We start from the raw sequence: 25,136 nt of genomic DNA on the forward strand, positions 1-25,136 counted from the left end.
GCACTAAGTTCTATATCAGATACTATAAGGGTAAAAAACATCCAGTGGTGTAAAAGCCATGGAAAGCTTACAGTGCAACAGAACCTTCAGTGGAGTTGGTATACAGCACAGACTGCATGTGGTAGAGCTGTGCTCCATGCCAGCTCCACATAGGCCCTTGGAGAGGGCAGTCGGAGGTAGGAGCATGTCCAGTTAGTTCATGATTACATAAATCCAGTGCCCGGCTTCCCTGTGTAACGGATGTTCAGGAGTTGCACCCTCTGTTCCAGTCTAGGCTTTGAACTAATGATAGTCAGCACCTCTATAGTACAGTTTATTTGTTAGATCTCAAAGCACTTTGCAAAGATAATCAGCATTATTTCTGTTTGACAGATTAGGAAACAGGTACAGAAAAGTGAAATGCCTCTATCCAAGCCACATCTGATAAACATTTTCAAAAGCTCATTCAGTGACTTAGGAGCCTGCGTCCCATTTGCAAAAGTGACTTGTGCACTTAGGATCCTGTGGGCTTGTCTGCATGAAGCAGCAATGTGCTCTATGGGGTTGTGATTTCTAAAACACACTAATGTGTTACACATTGATTGGTCTGTGTAGACCCTGGTGGTGCACATTAAAAGTTGCCTAGCATGCTTCTAAGTTAAAGAACACTTGGGAAACTTTATTGTGCACCAGCACCAACCAGTCTACACCGACCAATTAATTTCCAACATGTTATTGCACTTTAGAAATCACACCTGTATAGGGCAAATTACGCTGCTGTGGAAACAAGCCCAAAGTCTTGTTGATTTTCAATTATAGGTAGGTTTCTAGATGCCCGAGTCATTTTTGAAAATGGGACTTGGACACCTAAATCACTTAAGTGCTTTTGAAAATGTTACTCATTGGGCCAGATTCTGCCAACCTTACTCCTATGGAGTAGTAACTCAGACCACAAGTAGTCCCATGATTTAAATAGGACTAGTCAAGAAACAACATTAGAGGAAAGTACTATTCAGTGTGAGTAAAGGTGGCAGAATCTGGCCACTGGGAGTTAATGGCACAGCTAAGACTAGAACATGGTGTCCAGACTCCCAGACTATTTACTGGACAACACTGCCTCGAAGTAGTGGCCATAGAGGCATTAGTGGCATGACCCACATCTTGCTGGTGAGTTAGGAATTGGATTTTATCCCCCCGACCACCACCATCGCTGTGGGCCCTTATGGAAAATCCTCTTACATAAGCTTCAATGAGGATGAGGGTGGTAAAAAGTGAAATTCTGCTATGGTTAGTAGTAGTGGCTTTTCCTTGGGAACTGTTAAATAGTCCTAGGAACTGGAGAAGGAGAAGATTAGTTGGTCATCTTGTACACACCCACCACATATTTTAATTTTGGGTTGAAAACACATGACATTAGAAAGAGAAGGATAACAGTGGCATATGAGTCAGAGGATTATTCCACTTTTAACATGGAGTACTGGAAAGTAAATGGTCAATTTTCATAGATTTTATTTTTTTACATGTTATATAATAGTGTGTCCTGGAGAAATCTGCTGTGCTAATGCAATGTAATTAGGTTGTATGTCTCTAGTGACAGTGTGTGTCTCAAAGTGCCGTATAATAAAAAGTTACTCTCTATCATTTTAATGGGTCAAATTCTGCTCTTAGTTTCAGTGAAGTCAATGAGGTTGCAAAGGGGTAAGAGAGTAGAGTTTGGCCCACATCTCATATGTTTTCTATATTTATCTAACATTGAGTGAATCACAGTTTCCTCAGATACATCCTGTTTTTTCAACACTTGACATGGAAAGTTTTATTTTTATATTTTGTACAGAACTTAAAATCAGCGCCTGGACCACTTGTGATCATTAAAGATTTTATGGCACTTTTGGCAGAATGTTAGCCCTGGTGACTTGCCAAATTCCAATTTAGGCCTAGTGTAATTACTCATCTAAAATTTCCCTACAGTTTTCATTGGATATAGTGCTCTTCCTCACTTCTTCCATTGAACATTTCTGTAGTGTTGCTATGCACTGTTAAACAGTTGTTGAGTGCCACCCCAGAACTGACTGCCTTTCAATAGTTAATGTGATTTTTGTATATGCTCTCTGTGGCCTAATTCTGCAAAAGCCGATGAATATGTTCTGCAAAATGGTGAGAGCCCTCCCTTCCCAATTAAGTCAATGTTCAGTACTTAACTTTATAAACTAAGGGCCCAGTCCTATAATTTGGTATTTTTTGGCATTAAAGTTGTTACTGTAAATGATGCAAGTAGCGACACCTATATTTAAGATTGGCTGGTACTTCCCATTATAACACCCTGTTTTCAGTTGCTTATAACTGCCAAACTTTAAGACTTTGGGCTGATATTTTTTACGCTGGGTCTGCCTCCAGCTGATTTTTCTCCCCTCCTGAAAATTTCAGCAGAAACAGTTCAGCCATTTCTCAGAAAAAGATTAGGGAAAAAATACATTATTAAAAAATTACCATGTTAAAAGAGTCTTACAGTGGTTTCATTGAGAAACTCAAGCGCCTCTAAGCTTGGATCAGAGACTTGAAATGTAGGTAGGGATGTGCCTGTTGCCACTCCTGTGAAAATCTACCTAACTTTAACCAAGTTATAACACTTTCAGTTCACATCTATTCAGTGGGGTCTTGTTAGAGTTTGTCAACCAAATGCTCCGAAGGACTTTAGGTTGAATTACTGCTCCCAGGTACTGGGGCTGTTGCGGTACTGGACACAGAAATGGAAAGCAGGGAGACTGTATCTCCTGTGGTCTCAATTCTCTCCATGTTGATGCCCAGTCAGCAAGGAGAAGAAGGAGGAATGGACATGGGGTGGCGGCTCCAATCACAGACGATGGAAACGGGAGAGGGGGAAGGGACAAGTCAGTGCACTAGGAGGGGGGTCTCCCAAACCCCCACTGCAAAACAGCACACCCACACCCCGCCACCAGCAACTGAGATGGAGGGGATAGCTTAGTGTCCCTGATACCCCCCACTGCAAAATAGTAAACCCCCACCCCACCCTACCCCACCCCACTGCTTGCAAGCCAGATGCTGAGGAAGGGAGTAGGAAACTTTCCAGTTGCGCCACTGCTGCTTCCCTCCTTTCCCCCCCCAAAAAAACCCTCTCTTCCAGACCTTCCCCTCTGCACATGCTGTCCACACAGGCAGGCTCTGTCAGGTAGGGCAAATGGACAGGGCTGTATGCCCTGGACCTGCGCTGAAGGGCCAGGGTTAGGAGGGGAGTGGAAAGACACAGTTTGGGGGTGGGGGCAATGCCCCATATGCCCCCCAATCTCCACCTTCGAATGTGATGTCACAACGTCACAAATGTTGCTGTTACGCGGCGGCTATGTTGCTGTTTCCAGGCGGACAATTCACAGTAGGTGAATTCACTTCCTTGCAAGTGGCAGTTGCTCTTACAAGATGTCGCTGCAAATAAGTTTCTACTGTATCCATTTCCCAGCATTCCATTCTGCCGCTGGGAGGTTCCACTTGATCCTTTTAAACTCCCCTACTATCATACCAATTTGTTTGATGAAAGGATTGCAGAGCTCCTACTGATGGACCTATAACTAGAGCTGTCAACATTTTTTTCATCAAACAGTAATTGAAATAAAAAGTGGGTTTTTCTCTCAAAAATGAAAATTGGTTTTGAAAATAGGTTTACCAAAAGCACAAATTTTCATGTCAAACACAGTTTGACCCTTTTAACCCTTTGACCCTATTAACCGGGCCATTAAAAGTCCAGTTAGTGGTGCAGCGGGGCTAAGGCAGGCTCCCTGCTTGTCCTGGCTCTGTGCGGCTCCCTGGAAGCGGCTAGCATGTCCCTTCAGCCCCTAGTCGCAGGGGCAATCAGGGAAGCTTCCGCATGCTGCCCCTGCCCCCAGCATCAGCTCTGCAGCTCTCATTGGCTGGGCACCGTGGTTAATGGGAGCTGTGGATGTAGGGCCTGTGGGCGCAGGCATCGCGCAGAACCGCCTGGCCCCTCCACCTAGGGGCCGGACATGCCAGTCACTTCCAGGAGCAGTGTGGAGCCGGGGTAGGCAGGAAGCCTGCTTAGCCCTGCTGCGCCGCCGACCGGGAGCTGCCTGAGGTAAGCGCTGCCCGGACGGAGCCTGAACCCTGAACTCACTGCCCTAGGCCAGAACCCCCTCCCGCACTCTAACTCCATCCCGACCCCGCACCTCCACTTCCATGAAACGATCCTTCAAAACATCAATCTTTTGTATCTTTGCTTTCAATCTCAGATAGGAACAGATCATCCATCTGGAACAACTCAGAGTAGCAGGGTTTGACTCATCTTGTTCATTAATTCATTCCATGTTAATATGTCCTGGACAATAGGTTTATAGTATAGCTCAAATAATCCATAACATACATAGGTAAATCCAGAGACTCTGTGTTATGCTAAGTACTTAGACTACCAGAAGGCAATAGTTCCCCCAAACATTCTCTCTTGAAGCAGAGATCTCTTTTCTACTAAAGCTGTAGGTAACACATCAATTTTAGGCCAAAGACAGAAGAGACTGACATGCCACTACTTATCCACAAAACAAGCAGCTGTAGTGTAAGCTTCCTCACCACTCTGCCCCCATAATGTGCCTCACCTCTGACCTGCAGGAACTGTATCTAGGGCCAAGAAGAGGAGTTCACTCTCTGTGGCCAATTTAATCCTTAACCTCTCTCCTGAGACTACTGACAAGGAGGCCAATTAGTGCCAATTATGGTGGTGGGCTTTGTGAAGAGAACACCTGTCCACAGGGACCACCATCTTATTTCACACAAGCAACTGAATAGCCACCAGATGGTAACATCACTTAATCTCTGCTGACTTGGAATGGATTCAGACTAGCATCCTAGGGATGAAAGGCTCCCTAGCCTGTTACCAATCCCCTGAGCTATCCAGTCCCCTGGTTCTGATAATTTCTGAGTTTGCAAGGTTTATGTGATCCATGAAGTGAAAAATTTATTTTTTCTGCAGGAATTGCAAGAATCCCTGCGGCTCCTGGGTCTCCTTTTTATTTTGGTGTCATTTAGATTATTTATACCTGCTTTATTTCTTCATGCTGTTTTTCCTGTTTTCCCCTCAGATCCTTGGCGATCAGTTTGTGCTCTTCTTCTGAAGGAACCTTTTCTGTGTCTCATGTAAGTACTCAGCATTTTGTACCTTTCAGTGACGAGTCATGTGTTTTATTCAGGGCCCATTCAAGCAAATCTGAAGCCCCTGTGAAGTATTTTCTAGGTCTCTCTGGCTGCAAGGCTCGGTATTCAGTGTGTATACTTGTTCTACCCAATTGTCCCAAACTTCTGTACAGCATCAGTTTGTGAGACTCAGAATGGTTCATTTCCACTGTGTGATGGGGAGAATTGGGAGCATGTGCAGAAGTGGTTTGTACATTTCTAAATTGAATTAGGGAGGCAAGGGATGGAGGTTTCCTATTAGATATGGGGAAAGCCTGCCATGATTTCCTAATGGGTATTATCCCATCCCAGAGCTCTCATTCAGCACAAAGCAGCTTGTATTCCACATCATCCAGGACTGGAACAGGTACAGAAAATATTTCATTAGCATTTCAACCTGTGCTCGCTGGGATACAACTTCATGACCTGGAACGCCTGCAACTACAAAGTTGGCAGCAGTATGTGAACCCTCACTGCTTATATTGACACCAGTGTGTATGACTGACCATCAGCATAGTTTTCACTAAGTCTTAGGGTACGTAATATAGTTTCTTTAGCATGCACCAACAACAGAGGCGACATGTAGTGGCACACATGGGGTCACGTGCCCCTCCAGATTTCTGCCAGGATTCATATGCCCTGCTGCATACCACCAGAACCTTTAAATCAGAGGTTTTCAAACTTTGGGGAACACCCCCTAGAGCAGTGGACCCCAACCTTTTTGTGACCAGTAGCACATTCATGTTTTCAGAAGAGTGTGGCGGGCGCCAACAATTTTTCAAGGCTTATATTGTATTTGTACATTAAATAATACAAAAAACATCATATTTAATATTACATAGTATATGAATCCATAAGATAAAAAGGGTAATTTTACATGTAAAAGGTATTAATTAAATTATTCGGCAATTACTCTTTCACCTTACCATGTGAATTTGCTCTGTTTTATCTACCTGTAAGAAAAGTTAAGGAGTTTTTACAAAATAAATATCATAAACAGTTTTCATCTTATTTATTTTAAAAAAGCAAAACATTGTTGAACTGCTGTTCCAAATATATTTATTATTCTTACTTTAACATAGAATGAAGCCTGCAGCCCCGACGTTCTCTGTCCCCAGCAGGCGCGGGGCCATGGTTTCTCTTCGGCTTAAGCTGCAGCCCCGGCCTGCCGGGGACTGAGAACACCGCAGCCTGCAGCCCCAGAGTTCTCTGTCCCCGACAGGGGCAGGGCCGCAGCTTCTCTCTGGCTTCAATGCCGGAGAGAAGCCATGGCCCCACCCCTGCTGGAGATAGAGAACTGCGCCCGCAGCCTGAAGCCCTGGAGAAGCCAGAGAGAAGCCACAGTCCTGTGCCTGCCAGGGACAGAGAACACTGGTGCCCACAAGCTGCGGGCCCCGGAGTTCTCTGTCCCCGGCAGGTGCGGGGCTGCGGATTCTCTCCCCTGCTGGGCACTAGGTGGGTGCACATAAATGCCCCAGCGGGCGCCATGGCGCCCACGGGCATCACGTTGGGACCACTGCCCTAGAGGGTATGGAGGGACATTCGGGGTGGGGGGGTGATGATGCCAGACAGCTTGAGCTTCAGCCTGGCAGGACTGGGAACGCCACCTCTACCCCGACTCTCACCTTTTTTTTCTGGCTTTGGGGGATGCAAACAAAAATTGTAACTCAAAGGGGGGACTCTGCTCCAAAAATTTGAAAAACTGCTGCTTTAAATTTTGGGGGCCCCCCACTATCAACAGTTATGGGTCGTTTCTTTCCAACAATGCTAGAGTGAAAAAAAATCTATCAGTGGTTTCCTTTGCAAACCTATGTTATGCATGGCTTTTCACTTGGGCTTGGTCGTTGGTATGTAAGTTGTCAGCTCAATGATTTTTTTTTTTGGTTGAAAAAAATATTGCTTTAATTTAGGGAGTTGTTTTTTGAGATCTGGGGCGGCAAAAATGTAAAATTCTCTCATGGTTTGAGGTTTGCTTTTTACAAATGTTGCCAAGTTCGAGGATATGGTGGTGTTTTTTTAATTAAACAAGTTTACATTTTCCTAATATTTCGTAATACATTGGCATTGTGAAATCGAGTGATTCTGGAAAACAGTAAGATGACTTAATACAATATATAAGGAACCTTAGCACTGCCAAGCAGTCATAATTGTAACAGGTAATTAGAGAGAGGCCAGAACTAAGGACAAATTTTTCAAAATTCTCCGCTAACTTTTTGCGCCTCAGTTTATGAGTGCCAGACTTGAAACCTCTCGAACCTGATTTGCAGAGGCATTGAGAATCTGCAGCTCCCATTGACTTCAACTGAAGTCAACACCTCTGAAAATGGGCCTTTAGGTATCTTAAATGGGAATGAAAAATTACTGGGTGTTGAACATTTAGGCCTAAAACTCCACATCCAAACTTTGGGGGTTTTAAGATGTGTTCTAATTTTGCAGCCTAAACCCATGTCCAATACTTGTTCAGTGGAAAAACAATTGAACGTTAAAGAACTGTTTGGAAGAAAAACAATGTAATAAGCAGCTCTTTTTTAATTCGCTGAAAGCATTTACATCTGCAAGTTTATACACAAGTTTTTTTTGTTTGTTTCTGGGAATATTTTTTAAAGCAGAGCTAAAAAGGGAGTGGAAATTCTTAATTTCTTCAGGTGTGTGCTGAAACATTCTCGCACCCTATGGAGTGTTGTTTGGTTGGTATCAAACATTACAACATGTGACTTTGAGATTTAAAGTTGACTCACAACATTTGCCATGTTGCTGAAGGAAAAATGGAACATTTTTTCCCATAGGAAAAATTATAGCCAGAGATATGATATGATTATTGCACAAAGTGGTATGACAATGCCAACTCCTATGCAGATGAATTTGCCTATCATGCTTATTTCTTTCCTTTCCTCTTTCTCTTTCATTATAAGGTGTTCCATACTCATAAATTACAAAAATGTCCTGCTCCACTTTCACTCTGATGTATTTGCTACATATAGGTAGGAGTCTATGCATATGGGTAGAGCTCCTATTTATGTTAGTGGCAGTGCCAGGCTTGTACATCAAGGGGTGCAGAGGCCTTCAAAAATGAAGTATGGCTTACGTCTAATGTGACATTTATTTGGCCGAGTAAGGAAATTGATTAAAGTCCCACCAGCCCTTTGCCATCATGTATTTGTCCAACAGGGGTGGTTCATAATGGCCCCTAACAAATCCTGTTATTCTCACTGCAGAACTTCAGACTATCGATACAAAGTATGAATGATGCTCAAAGGCTTCACATGTGAACATTTATGTTAATCCTTTCTGCATCAGCAGTCATTCATGGAAACCCACTGGGGACCACATGGCATCAGCATTTATTGTAGTTGACCATTTCATAATTGTTATAGTTCTGTTATATAAACTATCTCTGTGCTTCAAATCCCACTCTGTCAGTGACTTACCATGTGATGGTGAGCAAGTCATTTCTCCTCTCTAAGCCTCAGTTTCCTAATCTGCAACACTAAAGAGTCGCACACTTTGTTGTGTCTGTAAGCAGAGTTTCTTGCACACACTGAGGTTCCTTTCATTCCCCTCCCCCCAACACCCTCTCATCTCTCTCTATTTCAGGGACATATATAAATTTGTAAGCTTGTATAATTTTTAATTTCTTTCTTTCTTTCTTTCTTTCTTTCTTTCTTTCTTTCTTTCTTTCTTTCTTTCTTTCTGGAAGCTAAATTATTCAGGGTGTAGACATTTCAATTCTGTTGGGACAATGGGCAGAGCTGAGATGGGGGTGTTGTTATGCTGAAAGGTGTTAATGACCTATATATCTTTTTTAATGTTCTGCTCTGAAAAAGCCATTTATTCCACAGCTTCATGAAGTCCTCTCTAGTAGAGGAATGATGACCTAAAGGAAGCTGAGTGGCAATCTGTTGACCTTATCATAGATATGAGAATCATCAGTCAGATGGTCAATGATATGTGTGTCAAAACACACTTGGCAGTGTCCCAGACTGCTAGTTGTCAGTGTCTGAGCATGACTATTCAGTATATCAGACAGATGATAAAATAGTCTCTGATATCCATATGTGTGTTCCATGCTGCTGGAACTTGCTCATCAATTAATTATCCTATAGTCAGCATGCTGTAGCATAGAGTGTTATACAAATGTCAACTAACTATCACTCTCAACACTCCTGTGAAGTTTGTTAGTATCATTATCCCCATTTTACAGGCAAGGAAACTGAGACATAGCATAAGTGACTTCCTCGGTTCAACAGAGGAAGTCAGTGATAGAGACAGCACTAAAAATCAGGAATTACTGGTTCCTAGTCCACTAGACCACATTGCCTCTCACAAGGGTCACCCAATCTTTCTTGACGTGAGAACAGAAGTCCTCACTGTTGCATGTCTGGAGTTAATGATTATTCAAGATTGTCAAAAAACAGGCTCAATGTGAATTATTTAATCAAAGATTATCAATCAGAAATTAATTTGGCACTATACAGAATACAGAAAGAATAGATATATTACCACCCTTGATGTAAGGTAAAGAGCTGGCTCTGTGTCTCTTCCTCACTGCGACTGGTGAGATGCGCCGTTTCATTCTCCAACTAAATTCCACAACTTCTGTCATTATATAGGGTTTTTAGACAAAGAGACCCTTCTTTGCCAGAAATCCCTTGCCAGAACCATATGTTCTGATGTCATTTCTTATATTCTGATAGAATTTCCTTTAATATCTGTGAATTCTTACTTTAAGAACATAAGAATGGCCATACTGGGTCAGACCAAAGTGGCCAATGCCAGGTGCCCCAGAGGAAGTGAACAGGCAATCATCAAGTGATCCATTCCGTCGCTCATTCCCAGCTTCTGGCAAACAGAGGTTAGGGACACCATCCTTGCCCCTCCTGGCTAATAGCCATTGCTGGACCTATCCTCCATTAATTTATCTAGTTCTTTTTTGAACCCTGTTATAATCTTGACCTTCACAACATCCTCTGGGAAAGACTTCCACAGGTTGACTGTGCGTTGTATGAAGAAATACTTCCTTTTGTTTGTTTTAAACCTGCTGCTTATTAATTTCATTTGGTGCCTGATTTATGTGTGAAGGCATAATTATTTATGGCTGAGAGGACTGACGTTCTTCAAGATAATATCTTTCAGTGGATCTTTTTTCTCCCATAAGCATTCTTCCCTATTGATTTCCTAACAGGAAACATCTGCTGTAACAATCATCAGAATATCTGGAGTCCTATGAACATGGAGGTGCCAAGGATTATTAGATATAGTTTAATGCATAGAATTCCTGAATAGGGTGATTTACAGGTTAAGAATCAGTGTATTTAGTGACAAACTAACTTTCAGCAAATTCAGGAAATATGAGGCAGACCGAATGCACCAGTAACAGCCAACAAAAGCTGTAGCAATGGTCACAACATTAAAAAACTGCTGGAAAGCATCTTTCTGTTTATCAGAGTTGTTGAGCATTTAGATACACAAGCACTTTTCCCAGCATCTGACAGGAGGCTATGACCATCTAGGCCAACTCTCCTTAACTGTGAATCAGTGAAAGAGCATTTGCATGACAAAAGGGCTATAGTATAATAAATCTTACAGTATCTAGCAATTTTCTTTCTGAAGTATCCCAGGTTGCTTAATAAACTGATATACAAACTATCCACGAGAATCACTCCATCCACCTCTGAAATTCAGCTCTTTGGAGGGGAAATGGAGCATCTGCTTAAGATGGATGGTAATACTACACAACATTTTGGGATAGAAAATGAGGAGTACCTTTCCCAATTACTGAATATCTTCTGAAGAGAAATAATGCTCTGAAAAGGGAGCGCATGGGCAGACTCTCTTAACTTGGCATTTGCAAAGAGAAGAAATGGTGAGACAAGATTAGAAACGGAGTAGAGGTTTTATACTGGTGTGTGTACAGAAATCACATCATATGACTAAGAAGGCACTCCAGAAATGAAGGGCCTTAAACACAAGGGTCATGACCTTAAATTGAATTCTCCACCATAAGATATAACCACTGAAGGCACTTAAGCAACAGGATTACATGAGGAAACTGAGTGTTGTGAAAAAAATAAGATGAACCTCATGATTTGCTACCTATTGCAACTTAGTAAGACTAGATTCCGATAATCTATCCAGGAAGTCCTTGCAGAAATCCACTCAAAAGAGGGAACCAATGTATGCTCTAGAGTTTTGGCTATATCGTTAGTTCAGGTGTGAATTTTCAAACTGTTTAATGATTGATAATGGCAAATGCTAACTAGAAGTTAATGTAAGGATGAAAAGTAGAGACAGACTCTTCAGTGTATGTAGTTTTATAGACTGTGATGACTATCACTGTTCCTCTGAAACCCCAGGTTGTGGAGCCCAAAACTGGATCTGTTCAACTTGAACGAGACTGAACCTAAGGAGTGGCCTGGACAGCAACTTAAGATAAGGAGCCCTCCAATGGGTGCTCCCTTGATGATGTTGTATGTTATCTCTCATCCAAGTAATGTAATTGAATTTATTAAAGGTATTTGGATTCTAGGGTGCACAGAAACATAACAGGCTGCAGCTGCAAAATCTGGATCTGAATCTGGAAAATTCAGGGTGAGTAAAGATTTTAAATTTAGGAAGGAACCAAGGAAGGAAGCAAAGAAAGAGATAGAGGGAGGGAGAAGAGAGAGAGAAAAAATCTGATTTCCCAGTCCTCCTTTATACCACACCGGTGCATTCTTTTCTAGACTCATATGGAAGAAGGTCACTTGCTGAATCACTGGCAGTGCTGCTTGCAGCAACCTAGAGATCTTCCATCCAAATATTAAGCCTCGTTTGTTAGAGCTGATGGGATCATAACGCCAGGTGGTTTGACTGCAGGCCATGTTGTAGTTTTCAGGATAGTGCCTTCGCTGTAGTGGGAAATTATCTTGGATCTGGCATGCCTGTTGTTGTTCTCTACCTATATTGTCAACCGTCACACAAGTAGATTCCACACTACCACCTTGAGTACATTGGTAGTGCTGCTGTTACATTTTTACAGACCAAAAAACCCTGCTTAGTACAGTCAGTGCTGACTAATTTCATATTGTATACCTATCTCTGTATAATTTATACTGTAGATATGAAGCAAAACAGTAAAGACAAATAACACTGAGTTCTAGTTACCATGAAAATCCCAATTTGCAGATATAACTGCCTTTACCAGGGCTTCAGATCTCACATCTGGGTGTTCAAACTGGCACTTGTACACATACCCACTCAAAGACCTAAGTGCCAGACAGAGTCTCCAAATTTATTCTGGGTGTCCTACATAAGGTACCGTGTTTAAAAATTAGTTCTTAAGAGTGTTTCAGCAATTTCCTTTTCCTCTCTACCCCTCTTGCTTTAAAAAAAAAAATCCATCTGCCTTCCGGCTGCCTATATACAATCAAACAGATGCACACATCTGTATGGGTGTCACCGATGATCCATTTGCAAACCACACTTCGTGACAGTTGCTTTATTTAGAGGCTGGGAATAGGAATCTTAGAGATGAAAGATCCACAGCATATGAAGACACAATGTTTTCTTCTCCGCAGTTTCCTATTCACTTCCACTTTCTTCTCTTTCTCTTTTTTTCTCCCTCATGTGTGCACTTAGTTCATACTCAGGGAATACTTTTCAAATCATTAGAGTGCCCACCAAGCAACACCAAATTTTCTGAGGACAACCCAATGGCAATTTTTTCTGGTGGTACTCACAGGACGCATGCATGTCTGGTTTTGACCCATCTCAACAAGCTGATTCCTATCTCTTATGGCATCAACAGTGTCAACCCTGTGATTCCTATTTTTCAATTTTTGACTTGTTAAGCAGATGATAGCTTGATTCTTTAAGCAAAACCTCCTATGCTAGAGTAGGCCAAACCCACAAAATAGAAGCCAGATACAGATTTCAAACACCATACAGTTCATGTCTGTAGTTCTCTTTCAGTCACTTGTAAAGTTGGAGGCCATTTGTAAAATTTGAATATGGATCTGGGTTCAAATTCCAACTGCACCTCTTTATACACCTCCCCTGTCTACACACAAAACAAGATGATTAATGTAACTACAAAGCAAACTACTGCAAGAGCAAGATCAGCTTTCAGATCTCTGGTATAATGTAGGGACTGTAGCTGCACTATAAGATTTCTTCTTTTGCTTTTGTATAAGGATGCATCACAAGATCTAGCTTTTATGGAACCTGTGTGTCGCTAGCAGTAGGATATCTGGTACTTTTCACACACTTCAGCATTAACAAGAGGGCACATTTAACAGTCCTGGTTTCAGGTCTTACTGACATTGCTCCAGTGTAAATCAGGAATAATTCTACTGAAGCCCCTGAAGTTATTCCAACATAAAACAGGTGTAAGTGAGATCAGAATCTGTTTCAATATCCAGTCTTGCCAAATTCCATTTGTTCGCTCACCTAGGGAGGGTTAATTTTGTTTTGATAGGCAAGTGAAATATCATTTGTTATTTTTCATTGTCTTCGTGGCAAAGGGCAGGTGAGCAGATTTTGAGCCTTAGCTGGTGAATGTTCCTGATGATTTTGCAAACGTGTGCCTAGTGCCTTACGATAGAATCAGAGACATCTACCTGTACATGAGAGTGCTTGGGCACTTGCATCTGCAAACCCTTAATGTATGTATCAGTAATGAAAATCTTAATTAAGAAAGCTACATCATTGTCCATGAACACTCTTTCTTTCTCCCCGTGTGAAGTCCTTTGTGTATTGCAGCATCTACCTGGCCGAGACAGACAGAGCCCTCAAAGAGCTTGTCTGCAGATCTTCTCTTGATTATTAACAGCTAGTGAATGACAAAGTCTCAGTCTCCTTTTGTCTTGTTACTGAGGCTCAGAACTGCAGAGCACATAATGTACGATAGGGTTGGATGGTTGGTTTGTTTGTTTTCTCAGTGTTTTTTAAACTTGATTTTATTATGTTGGTAGGGCTAAAAATCTGACACTGTCAATCAGAATTAATTTAAGTAGCTCATAGTTGCCAAAATGTGAAAAGATGCCCTTTCACAAACACAAATGTACCTTTGCATTTAGAAACAATGCACTGGCTTAGACCACGTGATATGTGCACACACAAAAATGATGCTGATATAATGTGGAGATTGAGATTTTAAATCTCACTAAACTCAGGAAATTCAGAGTTAAGGTTCCCACAGCAACCTTACCTCTGCCCCTGTAAACTGTGTTCATTTCCATGAGGTCTTTCACTACCTGAACACATGCTGTGTGCTGGGCAATGTGACATACTACTTTTAGAAAAGACGGTAAGGTGGGAAGGAACTGTTTTTTTTTTCTGTAATCATATTGTGGAGATTATTTCTTTGCCAAGCACCAATAATGTGTTTAGCGCTGTTCAGAACACACATACAAAACTTCGTAATCTAATGAATATATAAAGCCAAAACACTGATGTACATACAGGGACAGATTGTGTCAACCCTGTGTGACAGCACAAATGGGAGACAGGGCATCAAGAGTCTCTCTCTTACACACATATATTTGCCCCTATGCAACAGCCAGGCATAACTGCACACCTTGTGCCCAGATGGGCCAGTTTCTCGTCTCACATACACCTTTTGTAATTCCATTGACATCAGCGATTTCTCGTGATTTTCACATAAACAAAAAAAGAATCAGGCTCAGGAAGGACAAGGACTGTAAGGGTCTAGCGTCACCAACGCCACTACTCTCCTTGAGGTGGGTAAGGAGCAGCTGTATGCACAGATTAGTAGAGCTCAACCCCACACCTAGGGCTTGTCTATACTTACAGCTAGAGCAGCACTAGTGCGATCGATGCAGCGGTGTCGATTTAGCAGGTCTGGTGAAAACCTGCTAAATCAATGGCAAAGCACTCTCCCGTCGACTCCAGCTCCCCGAGAAGAGTAAAGTTAGTCAGCGGGAGAGTGTCTCCTGTCGACACAGCATGGTGGATCTAGTTTCATCAATTTCAGTTACGTTATTCATGTAACTGAAGTAGCGTAATTTAGATGGATTTACTGCGGTAGTATAGATAAGGCCAGAGAGCAGCACGTGTTGCATTCTTGCACAAGTGTTGCAGCTGCCATTCACCCTTGGAAGAGTTACCTCCGCCTGAAGGAGGAATTCCAGCTGAGACCCTCAGATTGTTCAGTGGCTGAAAAGCCGCAATTTGTCCCACATTGTGTATCATACATGTGCCCTTATATTGTAGGAGTGAGAAAACAGGATTAGGAATCAAACCCACGTCATCTATCAAATCCAGTCTAATCTGTTTTAGGTATTACTAATAAACCATCACTGTGGTACCACACCATAACCACAAGTTAGTCCACGAGGTAAGAAATCAAAATCTAAAACATTTCACATTAAATTAATTATTAAAGGGCTGATTCTCACCTGCCTGGCACTTCGCTTTGTCATGCATGACTGTATAAAGTTAATGTAAAATGCCACCAGTCTGATCTGGTACTGTTTTACACCCACCATGCAAAGATGTAAATGACAATGGAAACTGAGTCTCAAAATCTTCAAGAGACGCCAGTACCATCACAGAATAGTATGAAGCCTAGAATACCTGATATTTTCAGATCATCTCCAGCCAAATAATAAGCTTGCTCAGTTTTCAGACATCATCAGGGTTATCCAGATCACTAGGCCATTTCTTTTCATGCCCTGAGCCACTGGCCTTTTAGTTGCAACTTCTTATGTCAATAATGTATGCATCCCAGCATGCACTCAAAGAATGTACTTATCATTATTTGATTTTTATATGCTAGTTTTAAAATGTTATAAACTCTTTCAGAGATGACACACTGAAAAATTTTAGAGGGGTTTTGTTTCAGGAGAAAGAGTGGTGCTATTGATTGTTCACCTAAGTAACAGTTCCAAGGTCTTTAGAGGCAATATAAGGTTTCTGTATGATCATTCAAATTTCTGGGGGAATTTTGTGCCAAAAAATTAAAAATTCTGCACACCATATTTTAAAATTGTGCAAAATTCTGCATATTTTATTTGTCAAAATAACACAATATATTCACTCCATTTTCAATTATTTTGGTAGTTTATTTCAAAATACTGGTGAGCAAGTATATCTGTAACAATACAGACAACAAAAAAGATTCAGGAAATGTTGGGGTTTTTTACAAATAGGTTCCTTCTTAGGCATATGAATAGAGAACCCCCACTCAGCCTCCTCCTGTCCCATGTGGCCTTGAACCCCCTTTCCCATTCAGCTCTTGGCTCAATGTTGTCACCCTCTAGCTCCTGTGCCTTCATCCCAGTCTGTCCACTCCACTACCCATTCTGAACCCCAGTCTGTGTGACCCCTCTCCCCCCCGCCAGCAGCCCTGTGTGCCCCACTCTTTCCATCCCCCCATATCTCATGCCTCCTCACCTGGCCCCGTGGGCAGGGCATTCTCAGGAAGACAGCTTCTGCCCCCTCCCTCCCCGCCGCTGCCTGCTCTGGCCCGTGAGACAGCTGCCCTCTCTTCCGGCACCACATCAGCCTCTGGTGAGTGAAAGGTGTAATTGCAGCTTGCCTTCACCTCCCCATCAGTATAAATTATTCTGAGGGGAGGGATCTGCGGGACATTAATTCTGCACTTGCGCAGTGACACAGAATTCCCTCTGGAGTAAATAGCCTGCAAGTCTAACTTCACACCTCTACTCTTATCCTTCACACAATTCAGTAGATTCACTACTGGCTACAATCTGAAAATCATAACACAGAGCGTATTGGAATCTTTGAGGCAGTAAATGCTCACTTAGCTATTCTAAAATGATAATAACTTTGTTATTTGAAAACCAAATGCTTTCAAACATGGCAAAGTTGCTACTTCTCTATCAGGACTATGTATATGTCAAGTTTGATGTTTTAAAACAAAGCCATATTTTAATTATACAAGCATGTTTAAGGGCGGAAAGCTTATGGAAAAATTAACAGCAGGAAACTATTTTTTACATAATAGGATGACTAAAAAATGGCTAACTGGATTTTTGTGAAACTTTCCTAAAAATGTCACTTTTGGATAGAGACAAGGCATGACAAGTGTCTGACCAAAAGTCAGTGGCACAAGCAAATAATGGAAGGGATTTAGTATGACAGTCTCATCTCAACTTCAACTATAGCATTGTTAATATGATACTGTAATAAAATGATAATTTGCACATGCATAACAGCATCGTTCTGTGAATCTCAAAGTTCTTTACAAAAATATAATGAATTAAGCTTCGTCACATCCTTGTGACTTAATGAAGTGTTGTTATTCACATCTTACAAACAGGAAAACTGAGGCACAGAGATGTAAGGGACTTGCTAAAGGTCATATAGGAATGTAGTAGCAGATCCAGGATTAGAATCCATGTCTTATGTCTCCTCTTCCTATGCTTCAAAGTACAATTCTTTTCTAAAACACAACTTTCTAAATATGACATAGTGGAGTTCTGTATTTATTGTCTCTCACTGATTTCCTTATCATAGTGGTTCTCAAACTTTTGTACTGGTGACCCCTTTCACATTGCAAGCTTCTGAGTGTGATCCCCCCTTATAAATTAAAAACACTGTTTTTATGTATTTAACACTATTATAAATGCTGGAGGCTGACAGCTCACGACCCCCTCCATGTAATAACCTTGTGACCCCCCTGAGGTGTTGCGACCCCCAGTTTGAGAATCCCTGCCTTATCATATATGTTCAGTTTGAAAGTAAAGAGCTGTTCTTCTTTGAATGATTGTACATGTCCATTCCACTTCAGGTGTGTTCATGCACAGTGCACTAGTGTTGGAGATTTTCCCTTAGGAGGTACCTGTCAGGTGGCACATGTGCCCTCTGCTGCCTCATGCTGCTGTGCAATGGTATAGTTGGCACTCGTTAACAGTTGATAGTTTGTAGTCTTAGTGTAGTTTTCTGCTAGTAGGTTTCTTGTTTTATTAGTGTACTTACTGTACACTTCTGTTCCCACTGGTTTGGGATATTGACATCCAGTGCTGGTGCATACTTCAGTTCCCAAGCTTCAAACTGCATTGGATGCAAGGTGCTGGTCTGTGCCCTAATACCAGGTTTGTGAAGTGCCTAGGAGAAACTCACATCAGGGACAGGTGCCAAATCTGTAGGGACTTTAAGCCCCAAACTAAAAAGGGTAGGGAGGTCACACTAAAGCACCTTCTTATGGAGGCAGCTCTGCTCCCACCCTCAGAGCATTCCGGTTTGGGGAGGGCACCAAGCACCTCTACTTCTATTACAAGTGCTACTCCTGTCATGGCAGAGTCCTGTCTCCAATCTTCTTCTCCAGTACCAAAGAAGAAGCACCAGAAGACTTCATTGAGGGACCCATCATCCAGACGATTGAGTTCCCCAGCACCAAAGTCCAGGAAAAAAGCTGGGAGGAATGTAGAGTGTAATCTTGCTGAAGCAGTCTCTGGTACAGATAGCACCTCAGGCAGGGTCATTGATGCCAGCACCAATACCAGTACCAATGAGATGGATCTCTAAGGATGCACTATCCTGTTCAGCAATGCCATCATCTTTGGTTCAGAAACAGCTGCTGCAAAGATTCTCCCTGTGCCTTCAACACCTGAGGCATATGCCATGGCGTGCGATCTGCTGAGTCTCTCAGTGCTGGCTTTGCCCATGGGGTTCAAGGAGAGATTAAAAATACTGGGACTTTTCAGCTTGGAAAAGAGAGATAATGTGGCGATAGTGAATAGGAAGGTGTTATTTACTCCTTCACATAAAACAAGAACTAGGGGGTCACCCAATGAAATTAATAGGCAGCAGGTTTAAAACAAACACGAGGAAGGACTTCTTCACACAATGCACATTCAGCCTGTGGGACACTCTGCCAGGAGATGTTGTGAAGGCCAAAACCATAGCAGGGTTCAAAAAAGAACTAGGCAAGTTCATGGAGGATAGGTCCATCAGTGGGCTACTAGCCGGGATGGGCTGAGATGCATCCCCATGCCATGAGTGTCCCTAGCCTCTGTTTGCCAGAAGATGGGAATGAGCGACAGGGGATGGATCACTTGATGATTGGCTGTTCTGTTCATTTTCTCTGCATTGGCCACTGTCGGAAGACAGGATACTGGGTTAGATGGACCATTGGTCTGACCCAGTATGGCCGTACTTATGTTCTTATCTTGCCTGGTACTGACAGATGCTTTCATGGATTTGCTGGCTACCAGAGGTCTTCCAACAGTGGCCAATGCCAGGTGCTTCAGAGGGAATGAACAGAACAGGCAGTAATCAAGCGATCCATCCCCTGTCGTTCTTTCCCAGCTTCTGGCAAACAGAGGCTAGGGGCACTCAGAACATGGGATTGCATCCCGCTACCATGGGCACCTCTGGACACTATAGTATCGCCTTCTATGATAGCACTGAGAGGCAAGTTGGCAATGATTTCCCTGAAATCATCTTTTCCAGACTCCCAGCACCAAAAAGCACTGCATCTTCCTGGTCGGATGACTCAAGTTTGTCGTCTGAGTTGGACGTTCAGTCTTATGTGTAAAAGCCATATCATGTTACCCATCACTCTCTTCCACAGGGCTTTCACCCCTGGCATTCAGTAGAGCTTCTGCATTGGACAGCTAGTAGGAAGCCATGATCAGGAAGAAATTGGTCTCTTGTGCCATATTGATGGCTGTATTGGAACTTATGGGGGTTTCCTCCAGTCTCCAAATCCTGATCCTATCCTCCCCTTCTACGTCCTCCACTAGACATCATGAAGCTGCATTGCAAGAGCTTCAAGAAGTTGCTCCCAGTACTGAGTTTGATACCAATCATAGGTATTCTGCCTCAGTGAATCCCCCTTTGGAAAAATTGGGGGAAGCTCCACCTCAGCCAGCCTTTGGTTCCTCCTCATCATCATTCAAGAAGGCAACGTCTGGTGTTTCCTCTCCTCACCTGAATGGTTACAAAGCTCACTAGGATATCTTAAAGAGGGTGGCACCCTTCCTAGATATACAGCTGGAAGTAGTTCAGGAGAACTCACACAGATTGGTTGATATATTGGGATCTGTGGGCCTTCTCAAGTGCCACTCCTCATAAATGAGGCTACTCTGGATCAGAGCCCACAAAAGTATTGTGGCAAACGCTATCTTCCCTGCCTCCTACAGCTAAAAGGACTGAGCAGAGGTCCCCTCACTGGGGTCTGAACATGATTACATGCAAAAGAGAATGCTAGGGTCAGCAGGCATCTGCCCAAAATCAAAAGATGGAAAGAAGCTTGAGGGGTTTTTTGGCAGAAAAGCTTTTTCGACAGCTGGACTACAACTCTGGAATTCTAATCAGCAAGCATTGCTAGGACATTATGATTTCTCCTTCTGGGACACAATGTTTTATTATTTATAATTTTTTATAATTTTTTCCAAATACAACAAATATACCAAAATACTAGATTCATCGTAATACATAAAGGGACTAGAGAGGGTTAGGATAAAGAGAGGGGAGGGGAAGCAATATATCTGTCTTCAGGATCTCCTTTATTCATAGACCTCTAAAAAGTTAGTCCAAAATTGCTTTGAATTTTTCGGGCAGTCCCTTTCTGCAGAATGCCAGCCATTCATTAGCTGCAAGGTCAGCCATATCACTGATCAAGACATCAATATTTGGTGGAGATTGACTTTTCCATTTTTGCAGGTTTAATTTTTTAGTGACCAAAGCTGCCCACTGGAACCACACCGCCTTGCTACTAGGTAATCTCTGGGACAATGTTGCAAAATTTACCAAGAAGTTGCTAGAGGAGGCAAGACAAGAATTTATCATAGTAGTGGACAAGAGAAAGATGGTGGCTAGGACCTTGCTTCAGGCTGCATTGAATGGTGCGGATTCTAGTGCCAAAGCCATTACAATGCATAGATGTTTGTCGCTACAGTTATCAGGTCTTCCTCAGGAGGTCCAACAAACCATTCAGGATCTCTCTTTTGAGAGACCAATTCTTTTTTCCCAGCAGACTGATGACAAGCTTCATAGTCTTAAAGACTCTAGTGCTACACTCAAGTCTTTGGTTATTTACACTCCTTTCACAAAGAAGAATCAGCTCCATCCACAACTGTCCTGCCATTATGCTTCCTTTTCACCTTCCCACCAGGACCAATCTAAGAGGAAAGGGGAAGGTTACAGGGAGACCACCATTGCCTCCTTTTTCATCTACTGCATGCTCAGACAGACTGGGAAAACGAAGGAGTTAGTTTTGGGTTCCCGTCAAGGGAATCTTTCCAGATTGCAGTTTGCCAGCCTCTCCCTACCCCTGTTTTTTCTGACAGGCTATCCCATTTCCTAAGTGCTTGGACCCATGTCTCTACAGACCAGTGGGTCTTAAGCATGGTGGATACGAGATACACGCTTCAGTTTATTTCTACCCCCATCTTGCCCCCCTTCCCCATCTCTTCTCAGGGACCGCTCTCATGAGAAAGTTCTCCTTCAAGAGGTACAATCTCTCCTCCAGTTGGGAGCCATAGAGGAAATTCCTCCTCTGCATAGGGGAAAAGGATTTTATTCTTGGAATTTCTTAATTCCAAAAGCAAAAGGAGGTCTCAGACCCATACTAGACCTTCGAGAGCTGAACAAATACATAAAGTTTTTGCATGGTCACTCTGGAATCCATTACCCACCCCCATCCCCAGATCCTGGTGCCCTTGACTTAAAGGACACATTTTCATATAACAATATATCAGTACCACAGGAAATTCCTCAGATTTATGGTCAACCAATCCCACTATCAATTTGCACTCCTGCCATTTGGGCTATCTACAGCCCCCAGGGTGTTCTTACAAAATTAATGGCAGTGGTGGCTTCATTCGTAAGGAAATTAGGAGTTCAAGTGTTTCCATACCTGAACGACTTGTTGGTGGGAGGACAATCCAAGAGCTCGGTGATATCCAGTGTGGCCAAGATTCAATCCACCTTTGATATAATGGGATTGCTGATCAACGGGGAAAAGTCAGTCCTCTCACCTGTTCAGAAAATAGAGTTTATAGAGTAAGTGCCTCTTGGATGTTAAACCAATCTCTTCACCTTGCAACTCCATGCCTCATTCTCCTCATCTGTAAGATAGTGATAATCATGACTTTGCTCACAAGAATATGAGGCTTAAAGTTCAGTTATGCTCAGAAAAGTGTCTTTACAAAACCAGTACCTTCTTACTCCACAGACATGCTCTCTCTGCTTATAGAGAGTCCTATCTGCTTTACTGATAAGACTGCACCATTCTTTACTCTTGTTAGTTCTGGAGAACCAATGACTCTGGGAGCAGGTACAGAATGCCATTCTCTGCCTTATGTATGATCAAAAGAATTGTTACCTATGTTTTGATTTCAGAATCTGGACTCTCAGGGGGAGTATGCAGCATGATGTTTAGGGGGAGTAAAACATCTTTTAATGTGTATTTTGAGACCATTTGATCTGGAGTCACTGAGATACAGTAAATGTGATCCCCACAATGCCATTTTTACAGTCACATACTAGACCCAAACTTTAATCAGTTACAGCTACATTATTAATTTAAGCCCCAGCCCCACATCAGGGATGATGTGAAATTGCACACTATCAGAATGGGGGTTCAGGGAGGCAGTGCATCTCAGGGAGGCACATGCCTCCAAGAGCTCTCAGGCACCTAGGGAGAGTGAGGCCACACAACCCCTTCAGAGGCTATGGTGTGTTCTCCCCCTTGTGGCCAGTCTGCTCTGCCAACCATGGTGAAGGGGTGGGCCATGGCTCTCTTCCTCTTCTCCCCTTTTGTAGCGGCTAGTGCTGCTAACATTTCTCACCAAAAGCAATCTGTGTGCCTCAGTGGAGCACAAACACTGCAGTTAGGGCCAGCTCCTGCTCAGGGATGGAGGGATAGGATGCTTTTTGCACTTTTCCAACAACTTCACTTGTGCATCTTTGCAAACAAACTTCTGATCATAACATTCTGGCCCATAACATTTAATTGCTTTGAGATCCATGTATTGAAAGTACCCAGTACTTTAAATGCTGAATGTTGTTATTGCATTGTGCTGTATTATGACTGTACAGTACATATATATCTCACACAAGAGTTGTCAGGCTGAGGTGCAATGAGACGTCTTGGCATGTTTTAGACCATGTGGTTTTGGGTATTGGTCAACCAGAGGGGATATATTGAGATGAATGGATGGAGAAAACAAGAGGAAGAGAGTAAAAGTTAAAATAATTGAGTTTGCGAATCTGATAGAGATAAATCCTTCCTTGGATAAGTTTATGGAGGGTCTGGGATGATGGGATAGCCTAATTTTGGCAATTAATTGATCTTTGATTATTAGTAGGTAAATATGCCCAATGGTCTGTGATGGGATGTTAGATAGGGTGGGATCTGAGTTACTACAGAGAATTCTTTCCTGGGTGCTGGCTGGTGAGTCTTGCCCACATGCTCAGGTTTAACTGATTTCCATATATGGAGTCGAGAAGGAATTTTCCTCCAGGGCAGATTGGCAGAGGCCCTGGAGGTTTTTCACCTTCCTCTGCAGCATGGGACACGGGTCACTTGCTGGAGGATTCTCTGCACCTTGAGGTCTTTAAATCACAATTTGAGGACTTCAATAACTCAGACATAGGTTAGGGGTTTGTTACAGGAGTGGGTGGGTGAGCTTCTGTAGCCTGCATTGTGCAGGAAGTCAGACTAGATAATCATAATGGTCCCTTCTGACTTTGAGTCTATGAGTCTATGAGTTGCATCTTTTAAGACCTATTCTGAAGGATCTGTAAGCATCTTCTATGTCCTAGAAAGACCGTAGTTTGTGTGACTGAGTAACAGGCTGGCAAATTCCCTGCTTTCCTATTCACTAAAATCCAACTAGAACTTACAAAACATCTGCCTCCAAAATAAATAAATCCAACCTAGTGCATTCCCCCCACCCCACCCCACCCCCGAAGGAGGAACAAGCCAAAATCTAGTAAATGAAGCAGCTTAAAAGACACATTCCCACCTGTAACTATAGCACTTTGTGCCATACTGTGAGCTTGCTAGAGCTGGCAAATTTTTAATAATACAGATGCATAAATGCAGCCTGCTTGAGACAGAACCATTGCAGCAATCCTTTTGCTGCTGCTTCATTCCAAGAAGTTTTCACTGTGTATAGTTTCCTTAGCAGGGCAACCTTTATATAAGAACATTGATTTCTTGTGTCAGGAGCAGCAGTGGCCACTATAAAGAAGGTTTCCAGATGGTTGTCATTCTATCCTCCTTGTTTTTAGTCACTAATAACTTCCTAAAACCATCACCTTTTGAGCTGAAATTTTACAGACTTGGCCTCTGCTCAGAGGTGATTTTTTAAAATGTTTTTATTGTTTGAAAGCTTGAGCAAAACTGGTCTGGCTGTTTTTAGTGAGTGGCAAGTGTGTGTGGTGGGAGGTGAGGGAGAGAATTACTCCTGTCCCGGTTTTAAAAAAAGCCCAATGACCTTGCAACCTTTTTGAATAGCTTGAGCCATGAAAAAGGCAAAGGTTGTGAAAGAGGAAAATATGGCATGGAAATAGCCTACAGTGAGGAGCAATGTATGTCTTTGTTTCTGGGGAAATTGTTGTTGCTTTGACAGTTAGTCAATGACCATTTGAAAATTAGATACTTGAGCATTGACATATATTTTGTTTCACTAAAGCCTGTGAAGAAAGGGTATGCTCCATACATGCATGTAGCCCACTTGACCTTACAGGTAATTTAGGAGTCCTTGTCTCAGACCGTTTGCACCTTACAATGTGTTTTATCTGAGCTCTGCAATTGCCCACCCATTCATCAGATACAGTGTTAAAATTATTTCCATTTGTACTTGGAGCAGAGGGCAATGCGAGGAGTACAAACACTGATCAAAAACAAGAGGAAATACCTGGGTTCCTGTGTGCTAAAATGAGCTCATTAGAATTTCAGAGTAGATCTGCTCTTATGTTCCTATTTTCATTAATTTGTTGCGAATAAAGCAACAAAAATACAAATGAAACAGCCATCTCAAGCTGCT

The 25,136-nt window shown here is 42.5% G+C and overlaps 1 protein-coding gene across 18 annotated transcripts in view; it reads left to right on the forward strand.

The window, feature by feature from the left end:
* Positions 1–25,136, forward strand: part of ZBTB20 (zinc finger and BTB domain containing 20) — a 666,697-nt gene that overhangs the window by 492,024 nt on the left and 149,537 nt on the right. For 17 of the 18 annotated variants that reach the window (XM_045001306.1, XM_045001342.1, XM_045001323.1 and 14 more), the window contains one exon: positions 5,079–5,133. The gene's annotated coding sequence lies outside the window, so the exon portion shown is untranslated. Of the gene's footprint in view, positions 1–5,078; positions 5,134–11,695; positions 11,758–25,136 lie in introns of all 18 variants that reach the window. The other variant, XM_045001317.1, reaches the window with a different exon arrangement.

The sequence above is a fragment of the Mauremys mutica genome, chromosome 1 (assembly GCF_020497125.1).
Source record: "Mauremys mutica isolate MM-2020 ecotype Southern chromosome 1, ASM2049712v1, whole genome shotgun sequence".
NCBI lineage: Eukaryota > Metazoa > Chordata > Testudines > Geoemydidae > Mauremys > Mauremys mutica.